At 37.1% G+C, this 16,706-nt stretch overlaps 1 protein-coding gene across 2 annotated transcripts in view; it reads right to left on the bottom strand.

Moving 5' to 3' along the window:
- The window catches only part of akt3a (v-akt murine thymoma viral oncogene homolog 3a), an 87,223-nt gene that overhangs the window by 60,990 nt on the left and 9,527 nt on the right, over nucleotides 1-16,706 (bottom strand). Inside the window, exon 1 of one of the 2 annotated variants that reach the window (XM_042736696.1) lies at nucleotides 12,502-14,516. The exons of the other annotated variant lie outside the window; for it this stretch is intronic. The gene's annotated coding sequence lies outside the window, so the exon portion shown is untranslated. Of the gene's footprint in view, nucleotides 1-12,501; nucleotides 14,517-16,706 lie in introns of those variants that run through there. 2 annotated transcript variants of the gene reach the window in all.

The raw sequence follows: 16,706 nt of genomic DNA, 5'->3' as shown, positions 1-16,706 counted from the left end.
TAATAGTCTTGAGAGATATGTTGGTAAATACGTTAATAGACTTAAACTATACTGTTCACACCAAGAACAATTACTATAAAGATAACGATATTAGCGTCTACACCAGCGGACGATTCGTCTGTTTATTCTTTGCGCACGATCGTCTACCGCTTTAAATTCTTGAGCTCATGACAGCAGGATTGATTATGATTGGCTGTCAATATTTTTATCGTTCATCAGCTGAAAAAAAATGTTCTGAAAGTGATTCCAAAGATATTATTTCTGTGCCTTTATCGTTATAGTTGTGGTGTGGACTGTGCTAGTCTTTAATATTGAGAACGATTTTTACAACTATATCTTTATCGTTATCTTTATAGTTATCATTCCTGGTGTGAACGGGCCTTTAGTATGAAACAAATGTATTTAAAAAAAATATAACTTTTTTACTGGGGCACATACTATCAAAACTGCTATAAGAAACATAAAAAAAAAATCTACTTTAAAATGTTTCCTGATCTTTCAGAAAATCAATGGTCACATAAAAATATCAATCATTAATCATAAGTCTTTAATAGAAATGATTTATTTAATTTAATGTTAGATTATTGTTATAATACTTAAGGTTATATAATTTGATTCCATTTTTTATTTGATGTGTAAAATTTGATGTTTTATTTAATTTTATTTGATGTGTTTTTATTTGATTTTATTTGATGTGTTTTTTAAGAATTTTAAAGTTTTTTTTGCGCCAGCCAATATGGTCGCTCAGTCTATAGCATCACTGCGAGGATAGTACTCTGTGTCAGACTGAAAGGAAAATAAGTGGTATCACACCTAATCTGTGTGCTTTCTACATTACGCAGCTCCACTCACCATATTAAAAAAAAAATGCAAATAAAATAGTGAAAAATCAGTTTGAAAGCATTTCTGTTTCATCTCCGGCACAGGAGGAAAACAGCTTCCTGATGGCTTTCATCATGAGTACATTTCCTCTATCCTTTCTCTCTCTTTATCATCTCACTCTCTCTTGCGCTTTTTCCTTCCTGCCAAGCGAATTAGATCAGATAAGGAGGAGGCGTGGCTCCCTCAGGCATTGCCCCATGGGATTCTGAGGTTTCACAGCTTAATGGACTCTCTTCTTTCTGCCTAACCTTAAATGACTCCACTTTTCTGGAAAGAGGGATTTCCCAAGAAAGCTTTCCAAGAGAGACTACTGTACATCTGCTGGAGCAGTGAGAAGGTGAAGACAGGACGAAAGGACATGAGTTGTCTTGCACCTGTCAGCAGTTTTAACCTTGCTAAATGCAAATAATCGGTGTGAACAAAGACCTGAGATGTTCCTAACTTCAAATGAAGTGTTTAAATATTAACGTTCAGGAACCTCACTTTAAGATGCAATGCATGTGGCTCATAATTTCAGATGTTCAAAAGCATGCTGATGCTGCATTCATACAGCGGCAGAATATGGTTGATAATACACATTTTCGTTAAAAAAAAGACAACCACATTACATTCTAAGTGACTCCTTGAAACTTTCAGGACTCAGAACCAAATTTTGAGATTTTTATGAATAGAACCAGAATCAACAGGCCCAACTTTTTTGTTGTCAATCTGTAATGTTATGCTGATGTATCACATGGAACTGCCAATAAGTAAGCTATATATGATAGACAATCCTGGTGCTGAAGACTTAGAGATGCACAAATGAAGCTGGGAGATGACAGCTGTGAGTTGACATTGGAAAGCACTCATGAGCTCAAGCAGGTAAGGTGAGCGGAGTAAGTAAACAGATCCTGAGCTGCAGGTTGACCGGGGTCAACACTTCTCCATCACATGCCTCATGCTCACGAGGGTATGTCCACGGAAAGGACTCCAACGTGAACTGTGCCCAGAGCTTCCCACCTGCTATTCATGCCAGAAACGTGGTCTTGTGCATGTAAGGTTTTATCTTGATTATGATACACAATAAAAATTGAGCTAATTAATTAAGCCTATTGTTGAGCTAACGGTAATGTGTGTATGCCTCATTTGCAAAGAATTGTACACTAACTAAATTTCTATCACATTACTTTGTTTTAAAATCTTTAAAAATGTCCAAATCTTATCAACCCCAGACTTTTGAATGGTTACACTGAAACCCAAAGTGCTTGGCTTCTAATATTTATGCATTCTTGCAGTAAGGCATTAGAGTGACGACATGATAAAAATGTATTTAGTGCAGAAGTGTTAGCTCAGTAAGAGGAGCCATTCAGAGTCCCGGTGCTCTATATTGAGCGTGTGGTGCCACGGTTGCCAGGGGTCAATAAGGAACAGGCTGAACATTCGCTGCCCTCTAAATCAGAGCAGGACAGCTACTGACGTAAATGGAGGGGCACAGGGAATTCAGCATTAGCCTGAGTCCACGGTACCTTTCAGTGACTGCAGTGTAAAGACAATAGCATGTAGTTGAGTGTTTGTGTAAGACCAGACACTACTACATTAACCTGAGACATCACAGCTGGAGCCTCCCCTCGAATCAATGCGAAGCTGAATAATACGCCACACTTCGGTTTTTCAAAGACATCCAGGCATATTTATGTATGTATATGTGCGGTAGGCATGGGAGAGAGAGATGTAGATGAAAAATAGAGCCTGCTGACCCACTCTACTGAGTAATCTCAGCAAGAGATGTGATAATAAACCCACAGAAGGCTTCCCACACACAAGCTCACATTTACTTACTGAAAGTAAAAAGCTGTTTTGCCTAATCAACTGACTATTTTCATTATTCAAAGCAAGACTAACCCAACACTTACATTAAGCTTCAAAGATTTATTACAGTAACATCAGGCAGTAAGTAGACACTATTTGATAAAAATAAAGTACGACCCATTTTATTTTCTTTATTTACACAAACATGTCAGTTTCTTGCTCATGCAGGTCTTGGCGAAATGACACTAGAGTGTTAAATAATTAGAGTATCATTGAGTATCAAGTGTGATTTTTTTTGGCCACCATTTTGGACGAATGATGCTGAGTGACGCATGTATGAAGATCTACATCTTCAATAGAATTCAGCAGCTGTTAGCTAACACGACATCAAAAGCTACCATAGTTTAAAACCTGTAATATTGAGTTAATATATACAAAAACAAAACAACACACTCTCATCTGTGAAAGGTTATCTCATTTATTAAAGAATTTAAATCTCAGTGTTTTTTTTACAGCCAAAAGCTGTGAAATGTTGTGGCATCTTGAAAAGCGTAATTTTTCCTGTGAATGGCGACATGTTGACCGTTCCAAGATGGTGGATGCGTTGGCATGTCTGGAGCAGTCGAATGTGGCATCTGGCTATACATATCTATGGTTTGAACTTCTTCCATTTTAATCCAAGTATTTTCACATGGCCACTTTAAATCTTTATTGTCTCCACTATTTTCTTTACCTACAATCCATCCTTCACTGTGGAAATGTTTCCAAAGCTGCGAAACACAATTTCCGAAAATTCACTAAAATTAAGCAAATGACTGAAAATGTCTATGTGGCCAAATGTTCATGTTTAACCTCTGGCCAAAACCCCTGACCTGAAGTTTGAGTTACAGTAAAAGTGATTGGTCACTATAATAAAAAAAAAATTATAAAATAACCGTGTTAAAAAGAAGGCTAAAAAATAAGTCACTGAAATAGTAAATAGTGAAAAAGTTAATAAAATGTATCATTAGTAAAAAATATATATATACATGTATATTATTAATAATTTATTTAAGCAATTTGGATAAATTTAAAAACTAAAATGTTATCAGAGACTTGGTCAGATGGGTAATGTGTGTGCTGCGACATTTCACATTCATTTCATGATCCCACTTCCTCCTCGTTCCCCTATCATCTTGCTCTATTTCCATCAATAAAATGCCAAAAGGCCAGAAATAAAAATGAAAAATTACAGACATTTTTTCCTCAAACTGCATCATCTTACAAAGACCAATCAAACCAGTTGCAAAGCGCACCAACCTACCAGAGACAGAGAGAAACCTGGCCACCTGGCCAAACACGTCCCTCTAGATCGGTGCTGAGGTTATCAACTTGTAACATGTATCTGCAGAACAGCAAGTGTCATAAATTTGACAGGTCCCTCAATCTCTAATGACCCTGTATGAGTGCTCCCAAACAGCAGCCACCAGGCCAGCGTCGTGATGGATGTGTGTGCTGCCTGAGCTCTTGTTTTGAGTCGGGCTGCCTGCAGTGGCTAAAGCCTGCTAGCAGGGCCTGTCCTTGTACCTCTAGTCATCACTTCAGCTGGTGCGTAAACAAGCTGACAGGCATGGCCAGTGGGCCATGCTGGACACCCATGCCCTGCTGAAACGCACACACACACCAACAGCAACACCGGCAGCTGATTTCGTCCTTCCGGATGGCAGCAGCAGCCCAATCGATCGATGAGCCCCTTGCCGTCTGCATGCTGATATGAAGTCCGGCCGGTCCCTGCATGCCCGCCACAGTAATAGGCTAGTAAACTTTTAGTGCTCTGGCGATTGAAATTTAAAGTGAGATCCTGAGAAGTGAGGAGTGATGGTGAGCAGATCCAGCAAATTTTATACCAGATGCTTCCAGCTCTTCTTGTGCTATCTAAATTCTGTTTGCTGGCCAGGACTGGAATAGAAATTGCACTGTGGGTGAGAAGAGATGAAGGTAATCTAATGTGAGGGTAATGGTGATGGTCACAGCAGCCACCCGGGCGACTGAAGGCTGTGGCTGAGATGATGTGTATTTTTTTGTGTGAGTGTGAGCGCTAGAAGTCAGACAAAGGACAAGCTGAAAAGACAAACACACCCTAGGTCTGTAACATCTGATTAAAAATTTATTGTGCTTTATTTTTAGGAAATATTGTGATTAGTTTGTAAAAAATAAATAATAATAATAAGTGATGTCTTTGTCACAAAATTGAAAGAGAGTTCAGCTAAACATGAAAATGATTAACAGCCTTGTGCTGTTACAACAATTATTAATGGATAATTTTCCCCTCTGCCAATAATTAAAGTGACAGTCCACCCGAAAAATTAACATTCTGTCATCATTTCTGCCCCTCATGTTTTTCAAAACCTGTCTGACTTACTTTCTTCTGAGGAACATAAAAGCAATTTTTTGGTGAATTTTTTTTTTTTTTTATTGCCCATACAATTTAAGTCAATGCAAACCAAAACTGCTTGATTACAGTCAGAGTTTCCTATTTAGAGGCCAGATAACCCCTCTGGAAATTCATTACTGCATCTCGTCTTTACACATGACAGGTACTCTCATTCATCTATCTGAAGAGCGCAGTCATATATTCAAACTCGATCATAAATGTGTGCTGGATGACTAATAATAAAACTTGTGAGCAATGGTAGCCCAAAGCAAAGAGAGACAGCAGCCATCCTGGCACACATAAACCGTCATAAGTATATGAAGACTGAAGTATTCAGCAGGACAAACAGTGGTCAAAAATTCTGAGAATCTGTCATCTGCTTACTAGTTGTGAGCTCCTAACACTATTAGCTTTTTGCTCTCTGAAACCTCTGCAGTCTTTAAAGGTAATGAGGGATCCCTCCTCTTTCAGGACACAGACATACCACAAATGGAGCACAGACCCTTGACAGAGGGCTGACTCAGAGAGGTGTGTAAAAAAAACAAAGAGATCAGGCTAAGAGCCTTGCCTGCTGCTGCAGAAGAGCCAGTGCTGGCAGTGAATGCTTCGCGATGGAAAGCACATGCTGGGAAGGATGAGCTATGTTTACACTACATCTAACTGCAATTAGATTTTTTTAATCTGACCTTTAGGACTGACAGTCCACCCTGTCATTGTTCAAGAAATCGGATATGTTCAAACTGAGTGGTCAACACGTATAGCTACAATACATCACTTGCCATTTTAATAGCGTGACCACAATGCAAAAAGACCAGTTTTAGATGCATTATGGCATTAGTTTATTTGTTCACTCATGATTCATTGTGAACGGCACTAGATTTTACTGCATTTTACTGGCACAGACGATCTGCATCTGAAGTGGTGCGTACACTACCATTCAAAAGTTTAAAAAAAATTTGAAATGCATACTTTTATTCAGCAAGGATGCATTAAATTGATCAAAAGTGACAGTAAAAACATTTATAATGGTACCAAAAAAATTCTATTTCAAATAAATGCTGTTCTTAAAACACACAAAAATATTATTTTTCAAAAAAAATAAATAAATAAAAATTTAGCAGCAACTCTTTTTCAACATTTATAAAAATAAGAAATATTACCAAAGTATTAAATCAGCATATTAGAATGATTTAATGATCATGTGACACTGAAAACTGGAGTAATGACTACTGAAAATTCAGCTTTGACAACACAGCATTATATTGCATTTTGAAACATATTCACATAGAAAACAGCTCATTTAAATTGTTAAATATTTCACAATATAACTGTTTTTTGTATTGTATACTCAAATACATACTGCCCTGATGAACAAAGAAGACTTTAATATTATAAAATATTATAAAATATTACCAATCCCAAACTTCTGAATGATAGTGTATATTCCACAAAAATCTAGGCAGGAATTAAAATGACAAAAATAATGATATGAAATTAAAAATATTAATAATTAATTAAATATCATTTATTTTATTATTTATTTGAAATGAATTTAAAAATGTGAAATTAAATTTAAATAAAAAAAATTATACACTTTGTCATGACTATTATAAAGTTAAAGGCTGTACTGATGCTTCATATCATTTGCTTTGCATATTAAATTGGAATTTGGGAGCAGAGCTGCTCAGAGCAGTTTCATATCTGTATAAATACATATAATGTTTGATAGAAACAGGCATTTTTTTCACAACACACTGGATCCGCAAAGCAGACCCAATTAAATGACTCTACCTGTTAACCTATGACTGAGCACAGATCAGCATCCAAACAGTTAAATCAAGCTCTTTTAAATGTAAAGGTGACCAGCTGTAATCTTTATACCATGCTTTTGACTGAATGGCCTCTGATCATTCACAAAAGAAAGAATAGGAAAGTATTGAACAAGTGGTGACTGTCTCCACAGTTGAAAATGAGTCACCCTTTCAACAATGGCTGTAGTTAGTAAAACACTGCACTGAATCCTTTCCTCCGGATGTGAGTGTGTATAGCGATGCTATGTGTGTGTGCTATTGACTACAAAACCCCCAGTGTCTGCAGCCTTGGCACAGGCTGTGTGTGCGCGGTGGGCTCACATGTCTCAGCCTATGTACAAGCTGCACTTCATGTATCTGTGTGATTGTAAGCTAGCAGCCATAGATGAGGAAGAGCAGAAATGAGAATGCGTAATGAGGAAATGCAAAGAGAAAAGAAGAAAGGAGAGGTGTTTTGACAGGTGATGCTGCTGAGAGGAGAGGAGAGGAGAGAAGAGGGTGACAGAGAAAGACAGTGGAGGGGTGATTGATATCGCAGTGCTCTAGTACGGTCACCTGATCGGCGCCGGCAGCAGCAGAACTGAACCCACTGAACTCTCTGCGGCCCAGACTGGAGTCAACGGTTGCCTGCACTCACACACACAGCAGCATTCACAGGCAACCACTGATACGTGTAATTATGCGCAATAAAGTCCTAACCTCCAGCTTTCGGGGTTTTGTCTGTTTATACTGAGGCAATCTTAGAAATGCTCGCCAAAAAACCTTCACGTTTTTATGAATTCTGTGTAAATACGATGGATGACTGATGTCAAATACTCTTGTGAGACAGCTAGATGACAATATGAATGCTTAATGTCACAATACCTGTCAAGAACCTGTCTAGATTTTACCCCCAAAATATGAAATCATTATGATATAATATGTCCAGAAGCTAAAAAAAGTGCCAAATGTACTGGTCTTAAAATATGCCTACACTGCAACAATTTTATCAATTTCAATCAGCATGAATTACAGGCAGTGCTTTTTTTACAATACAAACTTTTGGGAGAAAATGTGCTTGAAAAACTCTAAATGGTCCTCAAAATGGAAAACTGAAATTTTAAATGTAATTGTTTTTATTTTTAAAATATGACCTACGCATTTACTTGAAAGCATTGAATATACTTTTTCTTTCATTACAATGTCATAAACATTAATCAACACTCATAGATAAAGCTCATCAAATACAGTAAACACAAAAGTTTAACTGTACTTGCTTAATGCATGGGATGGGAACAAACCTTACTGGTTTGCACAGAAGCTCAAATGTACCTTCTTGCTTCGTGAGAACCTCACTGGTTCTCATCAAACAAGAACATTTGAACTTCCATTCACCATATTTGATGAGCTCTATGTATGGGCATTGATCATGAATTAAATCTGAAATCTATTAATCATAAAGCGATTGTGTCTCTTCAGAAGATTTGAATTAAAGGGTTAGTTCACCCAAAAATTAAAATTAGCCCATGTTTTACTCACCCTCGAGGCATCCTATATGACTTTCTTCTTTTAGACGAATCCAATCAGAGTTATATTAAAAACTGTCCTTGCTCTTCCAAGCTTTATAATGGCACCGGGCGGGTGTTTTTTTTTCAGCAGCCCAAAAGAAGTCAAATAAAGCACATCCATCCATAATAAAACATGACTCACAAAGGAAAACCAGTCTCCTCTTGGCTTATAGCTAACTCCTCCGACATTTTTCTTTACAAATCCTCATTTTGTGCTTGTAATTCGTGACCAGCATTTTGTTTGCCATCCTACATCATCCACCCGAAATGCCTTCCACATATATGACAGTTAGTGGAAGTGAGAGAAAAGTGTTTATAACATTTTATATATGGATATTTTTCTTACAAAAACATGGATTTGCTGGATCGAATGCATGGATTGTTCGAATCATATGGATTACTTTCACATCGTCTTCACAACTTTTCTGAAGTGTAAAAGTTCTGATAGAATGGATTTTCAACTGCACAACAGAAATCTCTCAGGTTTCATGAAAATCATCTTTGTTCATGCTTTTGAAGATGAAAGAAAGGCTTATGGGCTTGGAATGACATGAGGGTGAGTAAATGACAGAATTTTAATTTTTGGCTTAATTAACCCTTTAGAATGAGTGAAAAAGCTCCAAATTTGGAAGATACAGCACACTACCTCTTCAGATAACAAATCTGTAACCTATATGTCTAATAGCATTCAGCTCAGACAATCTATCTGCACCAGACAACAACATAATGTCCATACAAATATGCCAACACAGTCTAAGAGGCTAAAAAAAAGTGTTCTGAGTTCTAAACTAGGCATCTGCCTGTTCTTAATTAGCCTAGAAAATTTCAACTCAAAAATCAAACAAAAATTGCATTTACAGTAAGCCTATGGGGCAAGTGATATCCACTGGAAATGCAGTTTTTAACTCCGATTTTTCTTTTTTAAGGAGCAAAGTCAAAAGTATTGCCTGCAACAAAAGAGATCAATTTCTTATGAATGAGGAACACGACATTACCCAAGTTTAACCCCCCTAGACTGTGCTTTCTAGTGGTTAAATTCACAATTCATGCTGATGCACTTCAGGAAACCTGCCACATGAAAGTCAAGTAAATTCCAAATATGATCTGGACAACCCTCCTCAGTCTGTGTACAATTTCATATAAAGATTGATCAAACCCTAAATAAAGAGAAGGGAAGCCAGAAAGATGCTCCAGAGCTCAGTACAGCCACGTGTCAACACTGGGGTGACTGGCCGACTGGCTGGGGATCCGTTGCAGGGGGTAAGATGATCGCTTGCAGCCAAAGGGCATGTGTGTGAGAGTATGCGACTGGCATCACCAATGAGCAGCTCTGTCATGCTTTCCCAATTTTCCTAATGGGCTTGGGCTCATTACAGAGTTATGAGAAACACTACCCTCCGATTAACAGCAAAGGAGAAAGCCCCATACAAGAGAACAGAAGAAATTTAAACACCCACTTGTGTGAGCACACAAACACACATTTACTGATGCCTCAAAAATTTTCGTTGCATCAAACTTCAGACAGATGCCAAAGCATTCAACATTCAATGTATATGTGACAGTCTTGCATCTGCTTGTCTTCCTTCTTGTCATTTTCAGTTCTTTTCGACATTTTTCTTGAGAGGAGAGTACAGAGATGACGGGAAATGATGCTCTTCAAAAAGTAATTTTCTTAATCTATGTTTTTGTCTCGTTTTCCATTAAAAAAAAAAAAAAATCGAATCCCTCTTAAAACAGGGTCAATTTACAGTTTTTTAACTTGTTTAATGCGTCATCTCACATTTATTTTACATTTATGCATTCAAAAAGAAAAACAACTTTTTGCAAAAGTTTAAAAGGGTAATAAACTTAATTCAAGATAAATATATAAAAGTCTTATTTAATATCTTTAGCAGTTGTGCATCTCATGGAAATCAGTTTTGTTACAGTGTTCTTTATACCATCTCATTTAAGGCACTCTCATGAACTCATGTTAAAGACTTGACACAGAAGACAGAAGTATTCTTGTAGCTTCATAACATACAATTGAACCACTGATGTCACATGGACTATTTTAACGATGTCTTTACTACCTTTCTGGGCCTTGATCTTGACATAAACTTGCAATAAATAACTAAATGTACAGTTATCGAATTGAACGCAGCACATTCACTATGCACTGCAATATGAACACAAATTGTTTATTGTCCTTTTGAACACAAAAGGAAGGGATGGAGGATCACTCCCATATTTGGCACATAATGGAAGATAGACCATGTCTAAATCTCAATCCAGCTGATCTCCATTATGACACAACAATGCTTGGATCCAAGGTTTGTTTGAGACACAGCCTGGTAATGAGCTTCATCTCCATCCGTCATACATTCTTTGAATGCAGATGTGCTGCTGGAATCCTGAAGGGCTGATCAGTGGTTGGTCCGGATTGCTCCTGCCTAAACATACACATACTCCACAGGCACTCCTAAATTCGCAGAGGCACACACACGTTCACACGCCCCGTGCACCACTGCCTCATCACTAAAACATGCGAGATGTGAGACAGTCAGATAGATCACCGCAGGGCTTGGAAAAACATTACCAAACACAGTTCGCAATTTTATCTCCCCTCTCTGCTTTAGAGGAACCATATCAGGACCACAAATATAGTCATCTAGTATCCTTAGTTATGCTCTAAAGACAGACGTTACCTAAAAAAGACAAATTTGTCATCATGTTGTTCCAAACCTGAATGACTTCCATTCTTCAGTGAACAACTGAAAGCAGGATGTCTGTGCTGCTCTTTTCCATAGATTGAAAGTGAATGAATCAGAGGGTGTCAGACTCCCAAAATGATAAAAACACCATCAAAGTATCCATACAGTTTGTGATAAACTCCATGTCTCCTAAAAATCAGTCATTATTCACTGAAAATCTTCCTCTCTGCTGAAACTGTAAAATCTCGTAAGTGCAATTTGAAAATCCACATGTTCAAATTGGGATAATCACATTTTGTTATGAGATGTAAAACCTAATATATATAATAAACAAACCTAATATAACCTAATATAACACATCTTTACATGCCATCTGTAATATTTTATATGAAAGTGTACAAGATTTAAGACCATAAAAAAATATTAAAAATATAAATAACCAAATATATAAATAAAAAGTTTGGGGTCAATAAGTTTTTATATATATATATATTATATATATATATATTTATTATTTAAAATTTATATATATATATATCTATATATATAAATAAATTAATATTTTTATTCAGCAAGGACGCATTAAACTAAATGCATTAAAATGGATGGAAAGTGACAAAGACATTTACATTGTTACAAGATTATTATTTAAAATAAATGCTATTATTTTAAACTATTTATTCATCAAAGAATCATGAAAACAATATCAGTTTCCACAAAAATAATAAGCAGCACAACTGTTTTCAACATTGATATTAACAAGAAATATTGAGCACCAGATCCGAATATTACAATGCTACCGTGTTACACTGAAAATTCTATTTTGCCATCACATATTTTAAAATGTTAAAATAGAAAAGTTATTCTAAAGTTAAATGCGCAGTTAAATCATAAATATATTTCACTGTACTGTATGTTTTTTATCAACAGAGACTAAGAGACTTAATTAGAAAAATATAAGAAAATCTTACTGACCCCAAACTTTTAAAAGGTACTGTATATTATTTACATGTATATAATTTATATACACATTTAAATAAATGTATTTCATTTCTTGAAAAATTTTATCAACTATCAACTATCAATTTTTTTTAACAACATTAATATTTTTGTAATTTTTGGATAGTCTCTGCTGGTCACCATTTATTTTCACTGTACAGAAAGGAGCTGCATCAAACGAGTTCTGCATCAAAAAAAAACTAAAATTCATACAGGTTTGTAACGAAATGAAGGTGAGTTAATGCAAAAAGTTTTTTTTTTTATTTTGGGTGAACCATCTCTTTAAACCTCTGTCTAACTTTAAGTACTTAGAGCCTAAACTACTTCATCATTTTCTCAGTTTTTGTTCTCTATCTGCCTTTTCTTACCTCAAGGTCTCGTTTTTTCTCTCTGGGCTGGGTCTCTGCACGATTCAGAAAGATGACTAACTCTGCAGTCAGTCAGTCAGTTGGAGGCACGCAGTGAGCCTGCTGCTACAACACCGCCTGACCCCCAGAGCCATCATCCCCTCTCTGAGCACGTCATCCTGCCCTTGTTCTCATACACACACACACACTTGTACAATAACCAGAAAAACAACCACACACAAAAGCCACTGAGTCGTGACTGAGGGGGCCGCAGTATTTTCTTCATACGTGCTGACGCTAATCTGAAATGCACACTGGCAGGAGAGTGGGAAATGCAGCCGTTAGCGTGTGAGCGCGCGCGTTAGAGACTGTGCAGGTGCGCCTCCTTTAAAGGAGACAGCAGATCTGTTTGGGTATGTATGGAGGCTTTTCCCCTCACTGCTGAGAGGGAAGTGGGAGGACTTAAGACGGATGACTGTGAAAACCTGATGTGAAATTAAAAGCATCGGGATGATACAGGAGCGGTTCGTGATCCTCCACAGCTCTCAGACTCTATTTGGCACCCGTTTGAATACAAAGCTTGAAGCGAGGCACATTTCATAAAAATTACCCTAAACTCTGCTACTAAACTGTAAAACACAAGTAAATAGCCATTTTAAAGCTGAATTATTTACAGAGTAAATCACATCCAACTACCAACATTTTCTTGTATAGGCAAAATATCCTTCATGAAATGGTTTTTTGTTATTTTATTACATTTTTATCTTTGTATGAGGTTGTTTGGAATGTTTTTTTATTTTTATGTATTGTAACTGAATTATTTTTTTCGGTTGTCTTTTTGGATCCATCATGACTAATTCATGGGTGCAACATTGATTGACCTGTTCCCTGTTGTGCTTCATAATTGGTTGGATCCTAATTGGTGGATGACACATTATCTTATCTACTTTTCTTGGCTGAATCTTATGATTATTTATTATTATAGTTCCTCTTTAACTTGTTCTTTCTTGAAGTCTGTATGAAATGGAAATTATGACTGACTTTTCATCCAAATTGTGACTTGTATCCGGGTGAAATAGACTCTTGAGCGAGGAATTAAAAATGCAAGCAAGGATCTGATTTTGTCAACCAGGAATTGACTAGAAAGTGGGAATTGCAAACTGAATGGATGATCGTTTGAGTGGCAGGCCGATGGAGGAACTCAAACTCATTTGGCCATTAGACAACTTTATTGCCTAGCCTTTAAACCAGCATACAAGTCAGAGAAGATAGGTTAGTAGTAGCAAGGGGGAAGGGATGTTAATGTTTTTTTTTATTAAATATCATGATTTTTTTAAAATGCAGAGATAAATCATTTTTAACAACCACTGCACCCATAAAAAAAAAATAATTGGCAATTTTGATTTCATGGCGACTTTAACCCTCATCAAAAGCGTGTGTGCTGCAACAGTTTTGATTTTAATTAAATCCCTCCCTTCAAGTGTTTCTGAATTTACCTTATTAGAACTGTTTGTTTACGCATTTTTCTTACTAATGAAGTTGCGAGAAACTAAAACATTTTTCCCTGTAGTCCAACTACAGCATTTGTCTTGTTATAATAGTCATAATTTAGTTTTACATGGCCATTTTCCAAAGTCTTACTGACCCTGTGAATGGAACAGGATGTTCTTGCTACTGTACTGTACCTACTTAGTCTACAATATGTAAAATGACCTTAATTATAATTAGCTAATCTCTGTTCAGCTAAAGATGTTCATAGTTAAAAGTTTAATTGTGATGTGTTATAAGATGGGTTTTTATTTATTCATTTCATTTGATTGTATTTTTTATATCCTGGAAGATGTTTTAATTGTACTTCATTATAGCCAAGTGACCTCAAAGTCTTAGTTGGGGATTAGTTTGGGGTGGGTTTTGTTAAAAAGATTAAAATGTTGATTCTGTACAGATTTATTGTGTTGTATTCTTAAATATGTCTGAAAATCGATTCAAAAACTCTTAATCCGTAAAAACTGGGTGATCATATGTTAATTTACTCATGGTTGTGGCCTCAGCAAAATGAATAAACACAACATCATTCCAAACCCAAATAAAAAATGCTGTGTAATAAAACAAAATTACAACAAAAAAATATCAAAGAAAAAAACAAAACAGAATACATGTAATGTTTAATGTAGGGTTATAAGCAGAGGGATATTCCATCAAAAATCATTGCGGGCAGGTTTATCAGAGTGATGTCGCAGAAAAAACCCAAACGACCATCAAAATGTCCTGAAACTTGTCAGGTCATGGCTGTCAGGACACAGCTTCCATAAATGATCTGATTTGACTGAGATATATCTAGATTAACCAACACCAGATACATCCCACAAGCACCAGAAAGAGTCTCTGTTTGTTTGTGTTGACCTGCATGAGGATGCTCCTGTATCTGTACTTCCACTGCAGTCCGAGCTGATCTGGAGTGCACTCAGATGCACTTTACATACTGAGGGAGGCGGGGGGACAGGAAGGAGATAATGAGGAGATGGCCGCAGTGGTCATCTGAGAGCAGGAGATTGCTGGGTATGAGACAAGGAACAGGAAGTGAAGGATATAAAAGTCAGCAAGGTCAGAGTTTGGTGTGTGTGTGTCTATGTAATCCATATGCTAGTACTGTACGAGCAAATGAATGAACGAGCGCATCACTGGTCATGTGATCGTGCGGGAGAGAGCGAGCTTCATTCATGCGCCTGTATCCTTTCCTCAGAACAGAGTGTTCCAGCGGTCCTGCGGGAGAGAGCAGTGCACCATGTGACTCCTCTGCGCTCCTCTTCGGCTATGGAGTCTGACAGCTAACCTCCACACACACACACACACACACAGCGCAGACATCAAAAGCATTTTCATCAACAGGTCTGCTTGCAATCAGTGCTAATTTACCGCGGACCAGCGATCTGGAAAACAAAACTGCATCAAATTAAAGACAGCAGCAAAATGGAAAAGTAAAAGTACAACAGGACACAGACAGAGAGATAGAGAGACAGTAAAAGCTATAATGGAAACAGAAAGTGGCGGAGACAAAGTGGAAAAAGAAGAGGGTGACTGGGGTCGTCCTGGTCGGCAGCCAAGGCAAACAGAATGAAGCCAGTTTCCCAGCCCAGGGCTATACCGAACTCTCCCACTACACACACACACACACACACACACACACACACACACACACTCACACAATCCCAAACACTAACCTCTCCATCCTCAAGCCCAGCCCAGACGGCACACACTGGAGGGAATTTCAAATCTGACTCAACGTGGATGCTGCACACACGATTCACAAGCACAACACTCACCAAGTTTTTGACTGATTCACTTTTGACCAATGACCTTTTAAGTTGTTCATGTTTGCTGACAAATAAAGCAAGAAAAAAATAAGCTGCTTTACAATTTAATGCAAGACAAAAAAAACTTTTGCTGTTATTGTTAACTAGGCTACATCTAAAACTATTAAAAATTATTTTCGTTATTTGTTCATTGAAGTTCCCCAACTAGCAGAGGTTGAAATGCTAAAATTACTAAAGCTGAAATTAATAAATGACACTGCATCCACACCAAGTTAAGTCATATTAGCCAGAACAACATAAATACAAGAGTATTAAATGAGCTTTAAACAATTACATTTGTTAGCTTACAAATGTCTCCAATAACACCCTCAACAAACAGATCCGTGTTATATGACATTGGTTTGGGGGCAAGTATTACTCTATATCCAACCAATGCAGTATTTTAGAGCAAAACAAAACATTCTTACAGATGCTTTTCCATGACTTTCAAAGATTTGACTTTTCTTTCTAAGGTTTTTTATGTCTATCTGAGTCCTGAATTGAACTGGTAAATTCAATAAAAAAAAAACTGTCTGTTGGACACATCTAAATACTGTAAGCTCAGACCAATGCCTGCTCATCCAATCGGAGGGCAGGACATCAGGCCCAATGTGGCATAAACATTCAGAGTTAAGGCCATGCAAACTGAACTAGTCCTTGTATTAGTTCTGCTTGACTGCTGTACCAGGTGTCAGACCCCACGAACTTCACATTTACTTGTGCAGTTATATTTTAGTGGGATTTTGCCAGAACTCACCTGTTTGTCTAAGTATATATGGCGTAATCAATGAGTAATCAAATATTTGAAGGCTTAAACACATTGGAAGTCACATCTTTATTTCAGTGTTAGTACATCTCCCAGGCCAATTGTAG

Source organism: Cyprinus carpio, chromosome B13 (genome assembly GCF_018340385.1).
Source record: "Cyprinus carpio isolate SPL01 chromosome B13, ASM1834038v1, whole genome shotgun sequence".
NCBI classification, from domain to species: Eukaryota; Metazoa; Chordata; class Actinopteri; order Cypriniformes; family Cyprinidae; genus Cyprinus; species Cyprinus carpio.
The sequence above is the reverse complement of the archived record's forward strand: the minus strand, read 5'-3'. Positions and strand labels throughout refer to the sequence as shown.